This window comes from Podarcis vaucheri (genome assembly GCF_965113315.1).
Source record: "Podarcis vaucheri genome assembly, chromosome: 8".
Classification (NCBI taxonomy): domain Eukaryota; kingdom Metazoa; phylum Chordata; class Lepidosauria; order Squamata; family Lacertidae; genus Podarcis; species Podarcis vaucheri.
In genome coordinates, this window is record NC_138766.1 from 28985518 (window position 1) to 29008855 (window position 23338).

Consider the following 23338-nt stretch of genomic DNA (forward strand, 5'->3'; position numbering starts at 1 on the left):
CATGGCTGGCTCCAAACCCCATAAATCACTGGTCTCTTCTGGGTCAGTCCCCTGGTATTCTGCCACTGCTACACATTTGTCAGAGCCCTGGCAGTCCCTGTTATCCTGTGTGTCCCATTACCCCCCCAATCAACTTGGGGGGTTGGGATAACCCCCAGAACAGTGAACAGGGGGAGGGAAGTTTGTTCTGTTTTAACAAGCAGAAATTCTTGCACTGAGGAAACTATTTTATTAGTGTCCTGTTGAATTTCACCACCTTAAATATTTGCCAATTTGAGTTTCCTGAGATAGTTGCAACTGGCATTTTCAGTAAGTTATATTTGTTGTCTTGTCATTAGGTTTACCATTCACTAACATTACACTATTGCTTTCTGTTGGCTTACGTACAGTGGTGCCTCGCAAGACGAAAAGAATCCGTTCTGTGATTCTCTTCGTCTAGCGGTTTTTTCGTCTTGCGAAGCAAGCCCATTGACGGATTAGCGCTATTAGCGGCTTTTAGCGGCTTATCTGCTGATCGGATCAGCTGATAAGCGGCTTAGCGGCTTAGAAAAAGGGGAGGGAAAGGGGGGGGGAAACCAGCAGGAACTCACAAGACATTGTCGTCTTGCGAAGCAAGCCCATAGGAGATTCGTTTTGCGAAGCACCTCCAAAACGGAAAACTCTTTCGTCTAGCGAGTTTTCCGTCTTGCGAGGCATTCGTCTTGCGGGGCCACTGTATCTTGAAACTTGGCCAAACTAAGCAATGTTTCATTGATGTTAGGAATTAGTCATACAGCTCACGGACAATTTGATAGGAAACAAGTCATATTCTCACTTTTCATTTTCAGATTTATGCATTTGTTCTTTGAATCATTCCTTGAAATAATCCCACGGAAATTTTTAAAGTTTTAATACCTCTTCAGCTGCCAATGCCTTTGTGAGTTTCATTTTATGCCATGCTGAGCTGATGATGGCTAGATGTATGGTATTAATTATTTCCTCGTTTTCCTTTATTCAGTAGTGGTTCTTAATGCATGTTTTTAGTTCTAAGATCATTGAGCAAGGATCTGTTTGCATTTCTTTCTTTTTTAAAAATACATGGCGTTTTATGTGAAGACATTGAGTAGAAGTGGCTTGCCTGGTAGGGCAGAACCCCAATACTACCAATCTGGCAGGAATGGTCGCTACCACTTACGGATTTGAGGGGGAGGGAACAAAGTGGCAAGGTGTTTAGTGCAGTATGGCCAGACCAGTAGGAACACCAGATTGACTTTTCTGGTGCACCCACACCATAATGACCTCCCCACATGTAGATGGGAAAGGCTTGCACTGCTCTTGAGCATTACCACCATGTGAACATTTGAGCTGAGGCTAAGGTTGCTATCCTGAATACATTTAATAGGGAGTAAGCCCTATTGAACCCAGTAAGGCTTCCTTCTGAGTAAACATGGGTAGTATCGTGCTTTGTCTTTTCAACTAGTAAATCACTTTGCAGAAAATAAAAGTTTTGCCCTTTCAGAAGGGAATTCCATGTTGTGATTAGTATTTTGCTATGTCTTTCATACCGTTTATACACAAGAAAGGTAAGATGATACATTTTTGTTCAACTGGTGCAACGACTTCACCTTGAGTGATGAACAGGGCAATTCTAGGCATGTTTAAATGCTGCTGTGTTCACTGGGATTACTCTTGGGTGGGGGTTCATACAATTTCACCCAAGTTTCAGATTTGTAGCCGCTACCCTGTGTGCACTTACTTACGAGTAAGCCCCACCAAACTCAGTTGGACTTAATTTTGCATAGGATTGAACTTCATCTTTGTCACTGAGTTACTGGAACCTATTACAGCTGCAGCAAGGTTCTAATGTATTAGAAAACATTTTGTTGCCTTAATAACAATACATATTTGTTCTTAAGGTGAATCTTTGTTTCGTTTAATTATTTATTAAATTCTCAGTCTTAAACTATATTTTTAGACCTAGAAGAATTAAACTGGCCCAAAGCCTCTTGCTGGATTTTTCCCTGTAGAATATTCAGTCAAGGCTTGATGCCACAAATAAGAATTCCGCTTCAATATCCTAGAAAAAGATAAAACAATTTATCAGGATTTGCTATTAAATAGAATTCATTTCTGTTGGAAATTATGCAGAGTTGAACTAGAACGCTCTCCGGTTTAATTCTCCCAAGTTTTAAGTTTATAGGAGACCAAGATTATGAAGTAACAATTCCAGAACCATTATCATTTCCCAGAGACAGTAATTAAATTACAGTCCTAAAGGCAATTGTTGAAATCCTGCCTTTTTTATTCAGATAGGTGACAGGCAGCTAAGTAATTGACTAATCACTTAGGGAGGTGATGTTAATGATAACACTTAGCATTTATATAGTATTTTCAGGTAATCTCAATGCTTTCTTTATATCTTTCTTTCCTCCTGTTCTAACCACTTGACACCCCCCTAGGGTTTTCTCTCTGATTTTCAATATTGTTGTGGGTCTTCTTGACGTTCCCCTTCTTAGGGTTCCTCTCCCCCAACAGATCTTTTTGTACTTGTGTATGGGGTTAACCCAAATCTGCAGTGATCTTTCTCCTGTGTGCCAGTGGTGCATTATGGTCTACATAAGAATGAGCACGAAAAGACTGGAAATGATATTGGTATTTGGTTGTTTACTTAATGCTTGCTTGCTTATTTATTTATTTATTTATTTATTTATTTATTTATTATTTTCCTCCAAGGAGCTCGAGCCAACATACATTTATATCATCACAGCAACACCGTAAGATGATTTAGACTGAGAAATAATGGCTGGGCCAACACCACCCATTGAGCTTCGTAGCATTTGATTAATACTTTCGAGTGTTCAAAGCAGTTAACATGTACTCTGTGGCGCGAAAGGGCTGGTTCCAGAGAGGGGCTGCTTAAAATGGCGCTCAGCCAGCTCAACTCAACCCCCTTCCTCCTCTAGGCAGGGCGGGGAGAAGCCAGAAGGAGGGAGGGAGGAGGCACCACTGTGGTGAGGGAGAGGGGGAGAATGGAATGGTGCCGGGGGTGGGAATGGTACAGCCCGAACGAACAGAATCCCCACGCCGATCCACGGACAGTCCGTGGGCCGGATCCTGAAAACAATTGGGCCTGATCCGGCCCGCGGGCCTTAGTTTGCCGACCCCTGGTATAAGTTGTGAGGAGTATTCTCATATTACAGGTGGAATATTGAGGCTGAGAGGATTAGAGAGCTTCTAAATACCTATAGACATTCATTGCTTAGAGTTCCTTGTGTGCTTCCATTAGAATTCTATCTGCTCAGTATTTTAGTTCCTAAAACCTTCAGAGATAAAGCAACAGCCATAACTGGCTTGTTGATGTAGATATACTGTATTTCCTTAACTGTGGTTTGGCTTCTTGTCTGAATTGAGTCATGATGGCTCGCTTAAGGTTACCTAGTGACTTCATGAGGAAATGCTGGAAACTAGACATTTTCTGGCGCTCTGTTCACATTCTTAGCTGCTATGTTATACCGCTTTTAAAAACCTGAAACCAAATTCGGTTATTTTAATCCTGCCTTTATATAAACAGGCACGTGTTGCTAATTTACTTTATAAACCACTAGGAGCTTACAACTTACACACATTCTGTGGCATTGTTCTCATCTGCAAGACTTTCATGATATACTCTCTGAAAAAATGATACTTTCTGTGCACTACTAGTATTTACAAAAGATCAAATTATTCTTTATAAAAAATAAGCATGTACCATTGGCTATTTGATATCTTAGGCTGATTACTTTCTGCACCACATTTTTTTTATTTCCAGTTTTTAGGGTTTTGTTTTGCTTAATGACACTTTTGTAATCATTGGTATATTTTAAAATATTTGTGAATTTTTTATGTTGCTTCTTTCCAGCCTTAGCCAAGATTTTTCTAGTTTAATGAAGTTTCCCCTCTCACAAGAATGCTGAGAGAAGGGGAGTGGGGGATGGACAACAGTGGAATCTTTTGTTGGAGTCATTTATGCACAAGAGACCTCTCTTGCAAGCTGAAATAGTAAAAATCTCTGTACAAGTGGTTCATGAGATGATAGGTCTAATGCCCAAATGAACATTGCCTGAAGGTCTAGGAAGCCAGGCTTTTGGGACTTTTTAGCAGCTTTATAGCTTCTACTTGTCCTTCCTATTACGTAATAACTCATTTTTTTAAAGGAGAGTGATAGCAGTGTTTGATTCACAGGATTCCCCTTGCTCCCAATACTGCCTTGCAGGGTGATAAGTGAAGTAAGAATGTTTCGCTTCTCAATCTGGTACAAATAGCAGCATAGGTGAGATTCTGCTTCTCCATAACATAGAAACTAGAACCCTGAAATTGCCAATGAAACATACTTTTACTCCTCCCCCTTTAAAAAAACAAAAACCTATTGCTGATTTCTGCTAATGCAAAGGAATTCCATCTCTGTTATGGAATTCTCTCTATTATGTACCATTTTCTGCTTCAGCTCCACTTGAGCTCTGTCTTACAACTTTCCTGGTGTGTTCAATTTATACTTCCCCCATTCAAGAGCACAAATTGTTGCATCTAATATGGTTACCTGTAGATGGCTCATTAGCCAGGGCCGTCACATTATTAAGATACAAGTAAAGAAAACATTTGTATATAAAAATGGGCAGATAGCTAAAATAAACTAAGTAGAGCATTTAGCTAGGGTGAACAGAAAATGAAAATGGGTAGACTAGACACGGTTTTCCAAGTAGTAATGTATGGAACTGAGAGCTGGACCATTGCTGAAGAATTGGTGCTTTTGAATTATGGTGCTGAAGGAGACTCTTGAGAGTCCCATGGACTGCAGGAAGATCAAACCTATCCATTTTGAAGGAAATCAGCCCTGAGTTCTCACTGGAAGGACAGATCCTGAAGCTGAGGCTCCAATACTTTGGCCACCTCATGAGAAGAAAAGACTCCCTGGAAAAGTCCCTGATGTTGGGAAAGATTGAGGGCTCAAGGGGAGGGGGACGACAGAGGACAAGATGGTTGGACAGTGTTCTTGAAGCTACCAGCATTAGTTTGACCAAACTGCAGGAGGCAGTGGAAGACAGGAGTGCCTGGTGTGCTCTGGTCCATGGGGTCACAAAGAGTTGGACACTACTAAACAACAAGAAGACACTTGTTTGGGGAGGTGAATGGCACTCTTTTGCACCATATGGTAAAGTAGCATGCATAACATGAGTCAACTGATTTTCTTTTATGCTAAAACTGGTTGTGCATGCATGCGCCTGTTTCTAGCATGTGTTTGCAGACATAAGTAGAGCTACTGATATGATAGAACAGAACAGGAGAAAGCTTGTTTTCTTTCAGTACTTCTGCCAATGAGAGCCATTGTTTTCCAGGAAAGAGAGCAGAACATACAGTAGAGACGTCACTTATTTTTAGAAGGAATTAAATTAATATACATTATATACAGGCCACTAGACTGGGTGGAGGACCTGTCAGCTTCTCTCCCTTCCTTAACTTCCATGTTGTTACTTATGCCAAGGTGATCTTTCGGTTTAGCTTGGTATAAGGAAGCTTACGGTTTCATCATTTCCATGTCTACACGCAATGGGTTACTCTGAATTGATCTGTGGCGCTTTTGAAAATATAAGAGGATTTGCATAGTGCGTACCAGTTATTCAGAGCATGAGGATAACAGCCAAACAGGTAGCTTTAAAATTGCTCCCCAGGTAGAGGTTGGTAAGGGAACTTTTTCTAGCTATGGAATCATAGAATCTGTAGAGTTTGAAGGAGCCCTGAGGGTGATCTTCTCCAACCTCCTGCAGTTCAGGAATCCTGCCCACAGCTGTTCCTGAGTGGGCTCGAACCACTAACCTTCTGGTTCACAGTCATATGCACTGACCCATTGTGCCATAGGAGGGCATCTGCTTTCTAAATGGATGAGGAAAATAAGAACGTATGCAAATACATTTTTACACATAGATGACTTGGTTCTTTAGTTACAGAAAAACTGTTAAATTACATCCTGGCAGGCAATTGTCCTTTGTTATGTTTGGGCAGCTATTCACAGATGTATTTTACCCAGGAAAAGACTGGGTGTGGGCCTCTCTTCAACATGGGCAACATGAATAATGTTACAGGCTGTAATGAGGAAGTAACCAGAATGGAATACGTAAAAAGTTTCATTTCTTGTGGAGGTGTGTTGATGACAGGAAGCTTTATTATCATTGTAAAAAGGTTTTTAAAAACAAAAAGAGGTGATGGGATTTTAATATATTTAGACAAATCTGGTATTCAACAGTTGGTTTTGTTAAAACTAAGAATGGGGATCACACGACAAAATTAGAAGAAATTGGGCAAGACTCCCTACTTTTCAGGAAATTTGAATAGGCAAGATACAACTGCACTACAAGTATTTGCAAAGGTTCAAAATAGTCTTTTAAAAAAGTTTTTTTACAGCACCTACCTTCCGAAACAATTTTATAGTAGCTGTTAAGAGGAGAAGAGAATTGCAGGCATTACACCCATCATTTGCAACCTTATAGTAGTTATTCACCGTTCACCAGAAGTTCCTAGGCAGGTTTCAGCAACATAAATACAAGACTAAAAACAGTTTAAAACAATATAGGTCAGTATAACTTTTCAATATTGGCTATTAATTTCTGGTATCAATTTTGGCTTTGAAATTGAAAAGTTTTAAGTATAAATCACGTGTATTAATCTTGATCAAACTGGATTTATTCAGGGACAAATAAGACAGTTTAGTATATTGTTTGTTATTCTGGGAGAACAGAGAAATATATTGCTTAGGTTGAGAAATTGTATATATTGGCTACTTTAGTATATATTGGCTGCTTTTTATTGTTTCTAAATATAGTTGCTATTTTTGTCTGATGAAGGTCCTTTTTGAGATTTAACAATCTAAATCAACGTTGAAAAAATCTACCCATTTCTATGAGTCCACTGAGAGTAAGACTTAGTTGGGTATCATACATAGGAGAAAATATAGAAATAGAAATTATCCTTTGGGAGCAAATCTGTAAAACAGAGCTACTGCTAAAGATTCAGGGTTTGTAGATGTTGCTTCTGTTGTTGACGAGACTCATAATAAGACATAATTACTCGATCACATTTATTGTAGAGGTTCATTTGGGCGAAGACAATCCCTAATCTGGACACAAGCCATTTAGTGTTTTAAAAGTCAAAAGCTGCATTTTAAATTTATTATGGAAATTGTGTTCTCCATACAGCTCTAGACAACAAACTAATTTGACACATTCTGGAGCTGCTGAAGTTTCCATTGTCTTCAAGAGCAGAACCTTATTATCCAGAAAAGGGCGTAGCTGGCATGCATGCTAGTTGAAATTAGTTAAAGGCATTCCTGGCCACAGCTATCACTGAAAATCCAGGAGCACAGCCAGATCCAGGAGGATACGCAAACTGAAAACCTTAGGACCCCATCTAAAATGGATAAATCCAGAATTTCCTGGGTTGCGCAGTTTCTCAGGAAGTGCTATAAGATGAAATTTTGTTTAGGTGGCATTTTAGTTTGTTCACCCTCGCTCAGCCCATTACTGTAGTAGCTATTTGCTGTTTGATTTGGTGTGAAGCTGGACTTTAGAAGTTGGATGGGTGGGAATAGGGAGGCATGAATTCTAGGGACAGGAGCCTGAAGGAATTCCATCTGGCAGCGAAGGGTTGAGCAATGATCAAATTACTTGGTGACCTGCTGTTGCCTGTTGTTTCACCTGTGAAGCTGCCACCATACAAGAATATATTTTGCTGTCCTGCCCATGGGGACTGAAATGTGTGAAGCAAGCGTAAGATAAGAGACTTGAAGTGGCTGCCTGCAAGTTGGTTGTCCCAACCAGCCATCTGTGTTCCAGCTGTCTGCTGCACAATTATTTATCTGTGGCTTCTATTGTACTTGTATTTTCTTCCTACTGGTGAATATCCACACAAGAATTGCCAACTCCAGATGTTCAGCAGTCGGCTAATTTGATTTTAAAACATAGTTGTTTTTTCGGCTTCTGTCTTAAGGACATAATGATCCTCGCGAAGACATTGTTAATCATTTACCCTTCTCCATGTGGCCATTACACTTCCTTAAATTAATTACTATTGGTTTTATGAGTTCAAAATCAGAGCTATAGGGAACAGTTAATTTGTTGAGCTTCTCAGTATACCATGAGATCTTGTATTGTATGCCAGATTCTTCTTTAGTGCGCAAATCTCAGTGGAGAAAAGTAAATGTATAGCAGAGCTGTCTGATGTATGTGTTAATGACATGGGGAGAAGAGCGACCAGGGACATGGCAGAATCAGCAGATGAAACATTACTTATGATATTTAAACCTTAAGTACGCTATGAGGAGGAACCCCAGAAGGATATTTTAGCACTGAAAAAATTGGCAGCAGAATGGCAGATAAAACTCAACATTAACTGCAAACTGTTGCTTATGGAGACTAAATCTCAAATATTTACTCATGCTTTGGTTCCGTGTGGTGACAGGTGCTGGTGCTGTTTTCACTAACATTTGTAGCCCCAAAATGAAGAAGGGATTTTATTCCCTAATCATCTTTCTGCTGGTTTAAGTAGTACGTTGCTGCTCATTTGATTACATTCTTATGTGTCAGAATTGTTATCTCATTTTAATATTGAAGGGCCCTTGGCACAAAAGTGGGATACAAATAGCTTGAGAAAGAAAATACAGAAACAGCTGGCTTGCAGCCAAAAACCCCCAACATTTTGTTCTTTCATAATTAATATTCAAGTGAATTTTTATTGCTAAAGTTGTAGCTAGCAAACTTGTTTAGAACCATTTTGGGTATAAGAGAAGCCCACTGTGTCATAGACATAGATCAAGATGGGAAGATTCCTATAGTTGACCATGGGGAGGGTGGAAGTTCATCTGAACTATGATCTTTCGATAAGAAGAGCAAAATTATAACTTTGCTTAATCCTGCAAGAAATACAAACTGAATTGGATAGAGGACCAATAGAGGTACACTTTACCCTCAAATCAGTAGTTTATGATCAGTTTATGATACAGTTTTATCTGTGCAAGATTATCTCAGAGTTTTTGTCTAACAATAGTATTCTAAAACTGCTCTAAGGTTAACAAGGGCCAAGTAAAATGTAGCTTACAGTGGTGCCTCGCAAGACGAAAAGAATCCATTCTGTGATTCTCTTCGTCTAGCGGTTTTTTCGTCTTGCGAAGCAAGCCCATTGACGGATTAGCGGATTAGCGCTTTTAGCGGCTTATCTGCTGATTGGATCAGCTGATAAGCGGCTTAGCGGCTTAGAAAAGGGGGGGAAGGAAAAAAATTAGCAGGAACTCGCAAGACATTGTCGTCTTGTGAAGCAAGCCCATAGGAAATTCGTTTTGCGAAGCACCTCCAAAACGGAAAACTCTTTCGTCTAGCGAGTTTTCCGTCTTGCGAGGCACCACTGTACTTGTATATCGTGCTCAAGGACAAGTCACTGATCAATAGTGGAATGGCCAGCCTCTGGAAACCAGATTGTTCTTCCACAAATGCATTACTTCCCAAGGTCTATTCCTATAGCTTGATTATTTGTAAAATTTATGCAAAAAAATAAATAAATCTGTTGCTCAGACAAAGTAGTTGAAGGGCAAATTCCTTTCACTTTCACCCCCACAAGATGGGTACCATTATACTGACATTCCACACAGAAGGAATGCAGCTTGTTAACATTCAGTAAAATGTTGCATTAAACAAGGAAATCAGCTTCTTTAAAAATTGTAAGAACTGTTAACGATGACTAGGGTTTCTCCAAATAAAGACAGTTCACCAAAATTTTAACCTTGGAACACTAGGGTCAGCCTACAGCTGTAAAACTAAGTGGTCTTAGGCAGTGGTCTTGGGCATCTACTAAGTAGTCCTACGCCTTTGCTACTGGTTTACTGCATGTTTTCCTTGATCTTGGTTTAGTGATGCCTGCAATTATAGCAAGAAATGCTTGGCTATGCTTCTAGGCTAATACCAGATTGCTGTAGAGATAAAGGGCCCTTGTAAGCAAATGATGCCATAATGGGGGAAATTCAAAAGGTGAATTGCTGTGGCTCCATGATTGGAGGGGCCTCCCCTCCCCCTCCTTGAGAGGACAATTAGGACAATGGGAGAGGTGAAATACCTCAGAAAATATAGGAGGAGTGGAAGATAAATTGGAATGTATGGGTATGGGAGGGGTTGGGACGGGGGTAAGGGATTAAATGGGATGGTTAATGGGCTAGATAAGTGTTATAACCCCTTCATGGATCACTGCCTTGCCGTGGCGAAGGGGCTTGAAGAACTCAGAGAAGCTATGAACTACGCCGAGCAGGGCACCCAAGATGAACAGGTCATAGTGGAGAGTTTTGACCAAACGTGATCCACCTGGAGTAGGAACCGGCAAGCCACTCCAGTATCCCTGCCAAGAAAACTCCATGGACAAAGACAACAGGCATATAAAAGTTATGACGCTGGAAGATGAGCCCCTCAGGTCGGAAGGTGTCCAACATGCTACTGGGGAAGAGCGGAGGACAAGTACAAGTAGATCCAGAGCTGATGAAGCGGCTGGGCCAAAGCCGAAAGGACGCTCAGTTGTGGATATGCATGGAAGCGAAAGGAAAGTCCAATGCTGTAAAGAAAAATATTGCATAGGAACCTGGAATGTAAGAACCATGAACCTGGGTAAGTTGGATGTGGTCAAAAATGAAATGGCAAGAATAAATATTGACATCCTGGGCATCAGTGAGCTAAAATGGACGGGAATGGGCGAATTCAGTTCGGATGACTATCATATCTACTACTGTGGGCAAGAAACCCGTAAGAGAAATGGAGTGGCCCTCATAGTCAACAAAAGAGTGGCGAAAGCTGTACTGGGATGCAGTCTCAAAAATGATAGAATGATCTCGATACGAATCCAAGGCAGACCTTTTAACATCACAGTAATCCAAGTTTATGCACCAACTACTGGTGCTGAAGAAACTGAAATTGACCAATTCTATGAAGACTTACAAGACCTTATAGAAGTGACACCAAAGAAGGATGTTCTGCTCATTATAGGGGATTGGAATGCTAAAGTAGGGAATCAAGAGATAAAAGGAACAACTGGCAAGTTTTGCCTTGAAGATCAAAACGAAGCAGGGCAAAGGCTAATAGAGTTCTGTCAAGAGAACAAGCTGGTCATCACAAACACGCTTTTCCAACAACACAAGAGACGACTCTACACATGGACATCCCCAGATGGGCAACATCGAAATCAGATTGATTATATTCTCTGCAGCCAAAGATGGAGAAGCTCTATACAGTCAGCAAAAACAAGACCTGGAGCTGACTGTGGCTCAGATCATCAGCTCCTTATAGCAAAATTCAAGCTTAAACTGAAGAAAGTAGGAAAAACCACTGGACAGGTAAGATACAATCTAAACCAAATCCCTTATGAATACACAGTGGAAGTGAGGAACAGGTTTAAGGATTTAGATTTGCTGGACAGAGTGCCTGAAGAACTATGGGTGGAGGCTCACAACATTATACAGGAGGCAGCAACTAAAACCATCCCAATGAAAAAGAAATGCAAGAAAGCAAAGTGGCTGTCCAACGAGGCCTTACAAATAGCGGAGGAGAGAAGGCAAGCAAAATGCGAGGGAGATAGTGAAAGATACAGGAAATTGAATGCAGATTTCAAAGAACAGCAAGGAGAGACAGGAAGGCCTTCTTAAACGAGCAATGCAAAGAAATAGAGGAAAGCAACAGAATGGGAAGAACCAGAGATCTGTTCAAGAAAATCGGAAATATAAAAGGAACATTTCGTACAAAGATTACCATAATAAAGGACAAAAGTGGTAAAGATCTAACTGAAGCAGAAGACATCAAGAAGAGGTGGCAAGAATACACAGAGGAATTATACCAGAAAGATATGGATGTCTCGTACACCCCAGGTAGTGTGGTTGCTGACCTTGAGCCAGACATCCTGGAGAGTGAAGTCAAATGGGCCTTAGAAAGCACTGCAAATAATAAGGCCAGTGGAAGTGATGGTATTCCAGCTGAACTGTTTAAAATTTTAAAAGATGATGCTGTTAAGGTGCTACACTCAATATGCCAGCAAGTTTGGAAAACTCAGCAGTGGCCAGAGGATTGGAGAAGATCAGTCTACATCCCAATCCCAAAGAAAGGCAGTGCCAAAGAATGCTCCAACTACCGCACAATTTCACTCATTTCACATGCTAGCAAGGTTATGCTTAAAATTCTACAAGGAAGGCTCAAGCAGTATGTGGACCGAGAACTCCCAGAAGTGCAAGCTGGATTTAGAAGAGGCAGAGGAACCAGAGACCAAATTGCAAACATGCGCTGGATTATGGAGAAAGCTAGAGAGTTCCAGAAAGACATCTACTTCTGCTTCATTGACTATGCAAAAGCCTTTGACTGTGTTGACCACAGCAAACTATGGCAAGTTCTTAAAGAAATGGGAGTGCCTGATCACCTCATCTGCCTCCTGCGAAATCTCTATGTGGGACAAGAAGCTACAGTTAGAACTGGATATGGAACAACTGATTGGTTCCAAATTGGGAAAGGAGTACGGCAAGGCTGTATATTGTCTCCCTGCTTATTTAACTTATATGCAGAATTCATCATGCGAAAGGCTGGGCTGGATGAATCCCAAACCGGAATTAAGATTGCCGGGAGAAACATCAACAACCTCAGATATGCAGATGACACAACCTTGATGGCAGAAAGTGAAGAGGAATTAAAGAACCTTTTAATGAGGGTGAAAGAGGAGAGCGCAAAATATGGTCTGAAGCTCAACATCAAAAAAACGAAGATCATGGCCACTGGGCCCATCACCTCCTGGCAAATAGATGGGGAAGAAATGGAGGCAGTGAGAGATTTTACTTTCTTGGGCTCCATGATCAGTGCAGATGGTGACAGCAGTCACGAAATTAAAAGACGCCTGCTCCTTGGGAGAAAGGCGATGGCAAACCTAGACAACATCTTAAAAAGCAGAGACATCACCTTGCCAACAAAGGTCCGTATAGTAAAAGCCATGGTTTTCCCAGTAGTGATGTATGGAAGTGAGAGCTGGACCATAAAGAAGGCTGATCGCCGAAGAATTGATGCTTTTGAATTATGGTGCTGGAGGAGACTCTTGAGAGTCCCATGGACTGCAAGAAGATCAAACCTCTCCATTCTGAAGGAAATCAGCCCTGAGCGCTCACTGGAAGGACAGATCGTGAAGCTGAGGCTCCAATACTTCGGTCACCTCATGAGAAGAGAAGACTCCCTGGAAAAGACCCTGATGTTGGGAAAGATGGAGGGCACAAGGAGAAGGGGACGACAGAGAATGAGATGGTTGGATGGTGTTCTTGAAGCTACTAGTATGAGTTTGATCAAACTGCGGGAGGCAGTGGAGGACAGAAGTGCCTGGCGTGCTCTGGTCCATGGGGTCACGAAGAGTCGGACACGACTAAACGACTAAACAACAAGTGTTATAAAACACAAGACCAGAAATTAAGAACTACATTCAACTCATGGATAATGAAATAAGGATTTCAACCTTCAACTTTAAAGGGCTGGGGTCAATTATGAAAAGGAGGAAGATAGAAACATTACTGAATAAAGATAAAGCAGATATAATATTTATACAGGAAACACATCAGATGAAAGGGGGGGTTAATGAAATCAAACTGAGAGGTATAAATAATTATGAGAAAGCATATGGCACTTCACAATCAAGAGGGGTAGCAACTATAATTTCAAAGAGATATGGGTTTAGTATACTAAAGATGAAGAAAGATCCTGAGAGAAGATGCATTAAAATCCAAGGAACAATGGCAGGGGAAGAAAACACTATGTTAATATTTGTGCTCCTATTGGAAATCAGATGGGTTTTTTTTGATAAAGTGTTTAAGGAAATGGAGGACATTCAAAAGGGCTACAAGATTATGGCAGGAGATTTCAGTATGGTATTAGATAAACGATTGGATACCAGTAAATTCCCCACTAACTATGGTGGTTGTGATGATAGAATATTTCCTGGTAAATTTTAAAAAGGAAATTGAAAAAGAAGAAAATACTTAAAATAAATAATGGGTGGAAAAAATGAGAAGCAAAGAACAAATAAGAGAAGCTCTAACAGGAAGTAAAATAACTTGTTTAACTGTATACAACTGAAGTAAGGGACAAAGAAGTGGTTAAGGGAACACAAGAAATGCAAAGAATATACAAAATTTGAAAAAATGTTTATAAAAAGGGAAAATAAGAAAACATAGTTATAAAAAGGGGAAACCAGTGAAATTTATAAAATATTAGTAGAAATGAAGGATCAACAAGATCAGTTAAGAGGTGTGGGAAAAGGGACAATAAGGCAGATAAATAGTCAAAGATGGGGGAAATTTGGGAGAAACGCACCCTGAAAATGTCTATAAGGATAAAAGAAAATTACTACAAGTTAGTATAGAGATGGTACTTAACACCAATAAGATTAAAACAAATAAACAATGAATATTCGGTGTTATGTTGGGGGTAATGCCAGGAAACTGGGACTTATGTTCACATGTGGTGGGAGTGTAGATATGTACAAACTTTTTGGTAAAGGGTGTTTAAGGGGATAACAGAAATCATAGGGTTAAAGTTGACTGAAAGTCCAGAGGTAGAATTATTATCAATTTATGACGGAGTGGATGGTTCGGAGGCTATGAAGGACTTACTTGCTCACAAATTTATTGACAGCTGCACAAGTTATTATAGCTAGGAAGTGGAAGTGGAAGGGGCAAGGTGAATGTAACATGGAAGAATGGTATAAAGAGGTGTGGGATATATCTGATAATGGTAAATTAATGTGCCATTAAGATAAGATGGGGAATATGCAGGAGAAACGATTTTGAGGAGATATGGAAGATATTTGTAGAATTTGTACTGTTAGAAAGGGGACAAATCATCACAAGAGGTGTTGAAATTTTGGGAGTTTGGATAGTTATAATTATAATGGAATGGTCTCGGGGGTGGGGTGCACATTTTTATTCTTATTTATAATTATTACTTCATTTAAAATAAATAAAAAGATGAATTGCTGCCTACTAGGGCTGGGCAATATCTGGTTTTAAACATTGTGATATACCATGATGTCTGAAATAAGGATGGAACTATGTAGAGGCTTCACGGTTTTTCCTGCATCGTGATTTTTGCCAGCGCCTGCTTTTGTGATTCGCTGCCCCTTGTATGAGGCAGGGAGAGCTTAGCCGGCAGAGTTAACAGGGGCTGCAGGAATCAAGAGAAACATTGGCTGGCTTTATGGTTTTCCCCACATTGTGATTTTTGCATAGCATGCACACATCACGATTCACCATATATTGCGAGGTCAAAAATTATGAAAGCGTGGCAGGTGACCAGCTGGCCAGTCTGTTGACAATGTTTAATCTATCGGTTGTACCGATATGCTAACCCTGTACCAAACCACCTTGTGGTTGTGCTTAAATCTAAACTTGAACTGTAAAAGTTCTTAAAACATAAATCGCAGAGCACTGGTCCATCAAACCCAGTGTTGCTTGCTCTCAATAGTAGCAGTTAAGGAATTCCAAGAAAGAGTATTTCCTAGCCTTCCTTTCTGAGAGCCTTCTACCTAGAGTCGCAGAGATCGAACCTGGAACTTCTGCATACAAAGCATGTGTTCTACCACTTAGGAACAAAAAAAAATCAATTTTACTCTTCCTTTTTAACCAGCTAGCTTGAGAGTGGTAATTGCCCAGTAGTAGACAGCATAGTGGCACAGAGGCATTTACCTGACCTCCCAGCAAGTGAGTTTTTGCTGTGTACAGAGAGGGGGCAAGGTCAGCATAGTGCAACTGCTCCAATGGAGCCTATTCAGCACTCCTGCCACTGTTGTTGCACTGCGCTGGCCTTCCCACCAACTCACCCCTCTCTGTCCCAGAGAGTCACCTGCCAGGAGGTCAGGTAATTGTCTCTTCCCCACTATGCTTCCTGCTACTGTCACTGCCATACTGTTAATAGTAAATTGTTACTATAAGAACTTCAAAAATGATCCGGTGAGGCCTTGAACCAAGAGGATAGGCTGCTGATGCCTTGAATCAAGTAGATAACGCTAGGAAAAGATACCTACTGAGTTAAAGGAAACACGGTTGTAATTTTGTAGTGCCTTAAGAACAAGATGTAAGTAAAGTCACCTTTTTATCAAAAACATCTGTGTGCCATTAAGTAATTCACAAATTGACTTGAAAAGATTTTCCATGGGCTGGGTATCTACAAAGTTAACTTAATCATTCTTAGTAGCAAAATAAAAATAAAACCTGTTCCTCACTGACTTGTCATAACTTTTATTTACTCTGCACAGGTATTAATTTCATTGGCTTTGCATACTTACTCTCAAATAGTTCTGTGGCAGAGTTCAATAGTGCTGGAATACAGGTATGAGAAATAATAATAAAATAGAAGTATTCCTCTATGTTGTGCTCCGAAAATCAGGGACATTTAGCACTATTAATTACCGATCCATGCTCTTTTTAAGGTTGAAAAGAGTTCACCAGGCTGGCTGCATCAGCTGCTCTTAATTAGCAGTAAGATGCACGTATGACAGGCCTCAGTAGCATCTTTGTCCTGCTATGTGGACATACGATATCATACTCTTTAACTGTTCCACAAATTCCTTTCTTAGAATGTGTGAATTCCAGTGAGCTATGCTTTGAGATAAAATCATATGTCTTCTCCAGAAACCAACAGGTTAGGTCAGGCATAGGCAACCTTCAGCCCTCCAGATGTTTTGGACTACAATTCCCATCACCCCTGACCACTGGTCCTGTTAGCCAGGGATCATGGGAGTTGTAGGCCAAAACATCTGGAGGGCTGAAGGTTGCCTATGCCTGGGTTAGGTAAATGCAGAGTCGACTTGCATAGCAGGTGCTCTTCTTCCTTGTTCAAGCCAATGCAAAGCGCTTGTCAAATAATTGTTTACCCTTGAAGTTGTAATGTTCCATATGTGCAAACTTAGAAGATAAAGAGGAGCTGCCTTGGGTGTGTGTCTTTCCTCCTATCTTGACAGGAGATGAAGTTGGAGCTAGCCAGATAACTTTGGAATATAGTAGTCCTTTTCTCTCTTAATAACCGCTTTTCTAATCTCTATGCTTAACCTGACTTGACCATGGAATGGGGTCCATAATAGCAGATATTTCTTGTCATAGCTTGATTTACTTGGTATGCTTCTTTATACTGAAATAACCAATATAGTGGTGCCTCGCAAGACGAAAAACTCGCTAGACGAAAGGGTTTTTCAGTTTTGCGTTGCTTCGCTAGACGAATTTCCCTATGGGCTTGCTTTGCAAGACGAAAACGTCTTGCGCTTTTTTCTTAAAGCCGCTTGAAGAGGCGCAGTTGCGACGGACCGTGCTTCGCAAGACGAAAAACATTGCAAGACGAAGAGACTCGTGGAACAAATTATTTTCGTCTTGCGAGGCACCACTGTATAGTCAAAGTAGAAAGGGAAATCTGTGTGTCCACTGTGTAGTTGCTTGACCTTAGTGAAACTAAAAAAAAAAAAAAGCTGTGTTGACCTTTAATCTTGAGTAGGATGAGGAGGTATTATTTTTTAATTCATTCATTCATTCAATCTATATCCCACCCTTCCTCCCAAAGGAACGTAGGGAGGCAAACACATTAATAAAAATGCCATTAAAGCAGTCTAAAAAAAACATGCAATAACATTCTCACATTGTCTTAACTCTCTTGCCCTGTTCTGAAGTTCAAAATAAGGTCAGTGAAAGGGTAGGGAGGGAATTGTGGCAGTAGTGCAACTCCTGATTTGCACACATTCTTTGAACACGATATGTACACATGCAGTGCTCTGTGACTGGGAATCCTGCCACATACACACCCCAAAAATCCTTTCAGTGATACTGGTTTTGATGAATGGCCAGGTCTTCTATACTGCTGGTACAGAAAGGGTGTTTCTGCTGTGGGCAAATGTTTGAAGGCAACTTCACAAGAGGTCAACATTTTAAGTCTGATTTACCATTGATCATTCCCATCACAGGAATATTTATCACCTACAGATTTATCACCAATGTCAGAGTCATGAAATCCGCTGATTGGAAAGTTTGATTCTTCATGATTTCCATCTTCAGTGATAAAGCGTTGCCTATCAAAAAACAAAGCTAGGAAAATAAATGTTTTTAATGTCAGAGATGGTGCTCCCACCTTGGGATATACACATAATGTCAATTTTAAACAATTTCATATCTCAACACAATATACTTGGAAACCACCAAAGCTTTGTTGATGATGGTGCTTTTTTTTGTTTAAGCTACAGCGGTCAGGAGGGGAGGTTGTAAAGAAGCTGTAAGACTTGTTGAGAGGATATTTCTGTTGAGAATATTTCCCACCAAACCCAAGGGCATCCTATATATTTACCCTTGTCCCACTTATTTCTGCAGCTGATTTGTTCAAGGGGCCTGTGCTAAATAGTGTTGACTTTCCTATGGTTGCTTAGTAGGAGTGTGAACCTCAATAAACAGGCAGTTCCAGGGGCAATGCAGAGGATTTCACTGCGATTCCTAGGCCTGGTAGCCGAACCACTGAAGGATGGGAGGCTTATCAGAATTCAGCATCTAGTTAACCAGAGAACAACTGCAGCTCAGTCAATTGTGTAATAACTAACAATCATATGCAAAGCTTCCCTAGCAACTGATCTGTTTGGGACTCTCGTGGAGCTTGGATAAGCTTAAATGAATGCATCTGTGTAATCCCTCTTAAAACAAAATGGGCACACTTCTCCATGCTACTGAATGGAAAACCCATGTTACAAAAGACACTTGTAATAATCACATCTATCACTGTCAAGCCATAATAGATAGAAATTCAACTCTCCTGACTCTATATGATTTCTTTCCAGTGGAGAAATATAAATGCCAGCTGAGCAAACATGATGGGAATTTTTAGCACTGTAAGGCCTTATTATTTCCTTCGCACGTCTAGAAATGATCTTATGATGATCATGGTATTGTAAGCTCCTGGAGATCTGCATTGGCACAATATTGATCTATCTGAAGCATATTTTACTTTTTTGATCAACTGCCCTCACAGAAGCTGTACTGTTCGTTAGCATTCAAGTATATGAGAAAGTAATAAAGGTAGGTTGGGACGAAATGGTGGGGAAACTCATTTTAGGTTTAGGAATATGTTTTGTATCAATGCAGCAGAAATCATGAACTGCAACAGCTGCAGTTACTAGGTTAACTAAATAATTTGCTAGCCGAGAAGAATAAAGCCTACTTTGAAAGGGGCGTGTACACTGATAAATACATTTGAAATGAGCTTTTAACTTGTTGGTATGGAACTTGGCTTAGTGTAATACAATTAGAGAATTGTAGAGGTGGGAGAGACCCTAAGGGTCATCTAGCAGGAATATGTAGCTGTCCCATATTGGGATCGAACCTGCAACCTTGGTGTTATCAGCACTACCGATAACAAAACTGGAGATATTCTGCCCTGGACACAGTTCATTCTCCAGCAGCGGAGAGGCATGCATGAATTAATTGCTGCCACCCACAGTGCAGTGAAAACATAGTGCTGATCTTCTCTTAAATTTACCTCTGGTTATAGCCACAGCTAGTTTCATTCTGCAACAGTAAGTAAATAATGAGAATACGGCAAAGAATACGGATTTTGCCTTCCATCACATTTCACTTGCTTACGTTCAAAAGAATTTTCAAATTCAGGGGGTTGGACTAGATAACGCTTGTGGGTCCCTTCAGACTCTATGAAGAAATAAAGTGGCTAACATGGAAAAGAAAGCAGGGAGGGAGGTTCTGAGCTCATCAGGAAACTTAAGTGAAAATTTTCAAACATTTCCCTGAAAATATATACAAGCATAGCTACATTTCTCAGTAGCAAGTCATGCTTAAACACCAAACCGTATTGACAAAGATGAAAACTAAATTTCAGAAAATAATACATATTTTTAAGTTGGCTTCTTTGTGTAAATACATATGATAGCTATTTGCTTTGCTTTGCTTATGACCAGAAGCATGTTATCCATTGTATATGTTTGTCAACTGGAAGCTGCATAAGGCAAAACTTAATTTTGCTATGTATTTTAAAGTGGTTTCTATAACCACTAAGAGTGGAAATTGTATGAAAATTCTGTTTGGCGTGCATGGCACATTTTTTGTGTGGCTACTATAACCGGGGGTGGGGGTGGGGAATGTGGTGATATAACTTATTTTGTTAGCCGTATAATAATCAGTTGTAAAGATCGGCTAGGAACTTTGGTGGTTACTTTTCTCTTTGGACTAATATCAAATTGCAAATCCTTTTTGGAATCAGAGCTCCTGTGTCCTTAGCTGCTCTCCTTCCTGTACTTCGCTCCTGTTGGGATGCAGAAGTTCAGAGTTTTGTGCAGATTCTTATATTGGCTTGTGGCAACTGTAGGCCTGTTCTCCTGCAAAGTTTCTGCATGGGCTGTTTACGTTTATACAGGGTTGGAAGGAATGTAAGTATCCTATGCTTGAACTTGGTGTGCATTAGATAGCTGCTGCAGCAAGCATAGCTTTCTCTTTACCAACCAGTGCTAATTAGAGTGGCTGTTTTAAAGGAGGCTGCGAGGACTTGGCTTCAGAGCCTGTTTTGAATAGCAACTCATCTCTCACCCATTAGAACAAAGTACACTGCCCTTGCCACTGGTGGTTTTCGGTAGACTTCAGGTTAAAAGGTGGAGGTCCCAGATAAGTGTGACGCCTGGATGAACCTCTGCCTTTCTGTAAACTAACAAATGCTAGCGTCGAGTTCTATCGAGGAAAAAGGTGGGGTATAAATAAATATATACTAGTAATATTCTGATTTAGAAAGTAAGTAAACATAGAACGTAAAAAAATAAATAAATGCATGCCTGCATTTTTATTTTTTACAAGGTTAGTTTAATCTTTTATAAGAACAAGTGTGTTTTATTTAAAAAATGTTCTCCTGCCCTTATAAAGGACACAAGCTCAGCTGCCTATATTTATTTATTTATTTGCTGGTTGATTTGGCAAATACCAAATGTTGCTTTCCGTATCGGATTCCTTAAAAAGAAAAAAAGTGTTTGTTAGGTTTTCAGATACAAGTATGCAAACAACCAAAAGGAGGGAACAGTCCTTGCCTCCTCACCCCACCCCACATTCAGTAAGCTCTACAAATAAAAGTATTTTCCAGCAAGGATTCCTTGAACTTCACTGCTCAACTAGAAATAGCCATAGCCAAAATCTTACCAGTCGGTGGTAGAATATCCATGACACTTCTTTCCTGGAGAAAACATGTTCCCCAATCTACCCAGTTTGGTTTCGGTCAACTGTTTGCCTATCCTGTCATCTAACATTAATCCTCAGCCTTGCTAATATGAAGGCTGCCAGATTATCTGTTTCATCTACTCTCTGTCCTGTAAGAGATCTGATCAGTGCTAGATTAAGTCGCATCTGGCTTTTATGTTATATCAAGTCCCACCTAATAATGCATGCAAATGGTTGTGGGGGCCAACTCTGACCATTGGTACACACAGCAGCCATGCCTCTCATTATCCAATGTTTTTGACCAGTGTGCGCACACAGAGCTCTCCCACACGAACAACCCTGTAACCCCCCCCAAAAAAACCCCCCACCATATTCTTTCCATGTGTAGTGATCTGAATCCTGTTGTTCCACACTCCCCACTTCCCTGGGGAGTGTGGAACAACAGGGTAATCTAGATTCAGAACTTAGCAAGGTTTGGCTTCCTTTTGGGGTTCCTCCATCTGATCCTCAAAAGTGTGATTTTTTGGTAATAATTGTGTTTAGTTACAAAGAGAGTATAGGTAGAAGCAAAGAGGCTAGCACTCCTAGCATGAAGTAAACTCATTGCCCCACATCAGATTCCCAAAGGAATCTGCATGCCCTTAGGTGCCTTCTGCTGAAATGCTACTACCCCTTCTTTGCACCGCTTCCTAAAATAAAAGCTGCTGTTCACACACTGACCTCAGAGCAGCCCCACAGCTCTGCTACGTTTCCAGAGCCTCTCCCCTTGTGAAAATATCAGCGGCCCATCCTGAAAAAATCAGGCTTTATTAAGATATATTTCCCGAGGGCCGTGTGCCATCTATCAGGCAATTTGCGTGACAGAAGGCATGGCTAAGCCAGCATTCATAACAATATTTTCAAAGGGAGAAGCCATAGCTCTTGTGTAACTACTTGGGTCTCCTAAACCCTTAGTTTGCAAAGAGTTTCTGAATTTCCAACCTAAGACTGTCATGTATTGCAGATGGGCTTCCCTCTTGATCTTTATTCACCCTTTTTTCTTTTTAATTTTCAACCTGAGAGAGAGTACTGTGAGATTCAAAGACTGGTTTATTATTGTGTGGCATTCCTATTAAAATATGGGTGCTGCTGCTTGGGGTCTCCCCCCCCAAAGAAATGACACAGCTGCCTATATGTCTCTTGCTTGTAAATGGAATGAAAATTTCATGAAACATAGTTTCCATCAAGTATTTAAGAAAGATTGAGAACAACATAGGAATTTTATTTGGTAAATAGCAGAATGCGCAAGGGCATGTAGCAAAACATTTCTTAGGAAATACAAGGAAATGTTTTCAAAATAGATGATGACTCCTGAGCAAGTCATAAAAATCAGTACCAAGTTTGGGGATCAAGGACTTCCAGAGAACAGAGCAAAATCTGCTACTGGTCTTTCTGTTTCTAACATTTTCCCTTATCTCAATCAAAGAAGGAAGAGTTTCGGTTTTCATTAAATATAATTTTCACTTGAAAGGTTTCTTGTTTTCTTGCCACTTCGTGTAGTGTGTTCACCCTGGGTAAAAAATGTTTGTGAAGTGTAGAAGCCAGTTGGGTATTTCTAGGAAAGCCCCAACCATGTCCTTTTTATTTCACATTCATGATTATTTGTGCCTGCAAATGTTTTGGGGCTGTCATACCTCTTCATTTCTTGCTGAAATCCTGTAACTTCATACCACTTTCGGGGTGGGGGCTGTCTTCTAGGCAGCAATAATGTGGTAGCCTTGGAGAAGCATCTCAGGACAACTAATAAAGCAAAATAAACCCACCACTAATGCACTGCTGTGTCAAGTACATCTGCAATAAAACACCAGTCTGGGGAAGCCCAGAATCAGTTTGAAAGAGATCCAAGTATGCAAGTGAGAGAAGAGATTTTGTTCTCGATGTGTTTTCTGGTTTTATACCTTGCATGCCATTCTTCTACAAATGGACCTTGAGCTTCTTTGGAGGTTCTAGCAGGGCAGGGCAGCTATTGTATACCCTTGACCGAAGAACAGTACACTCCTTCTATCTAGGATGGTCATCCACTTCCACCGAGCGCGCAGCTTCGGGAGGGACGCACATGGAGCGGTGAGGGAG

The 23338-nt window shown here is 40.5% G+C and overlaps 1 protein-coding gene across 2 annotated transcripts in view; it reads left to right on the forward strand.

The window, feature by feature from the left end:
- The window catches only part of CDYL (chromodomain Y like), a 95765-nt gene that overhangs the window by 35458 nt on the left and 36969 nt on the right, over window positions 1–23338 (forward strand). The gene's annotated exons all lie outside the window — the stretch shown is intronic.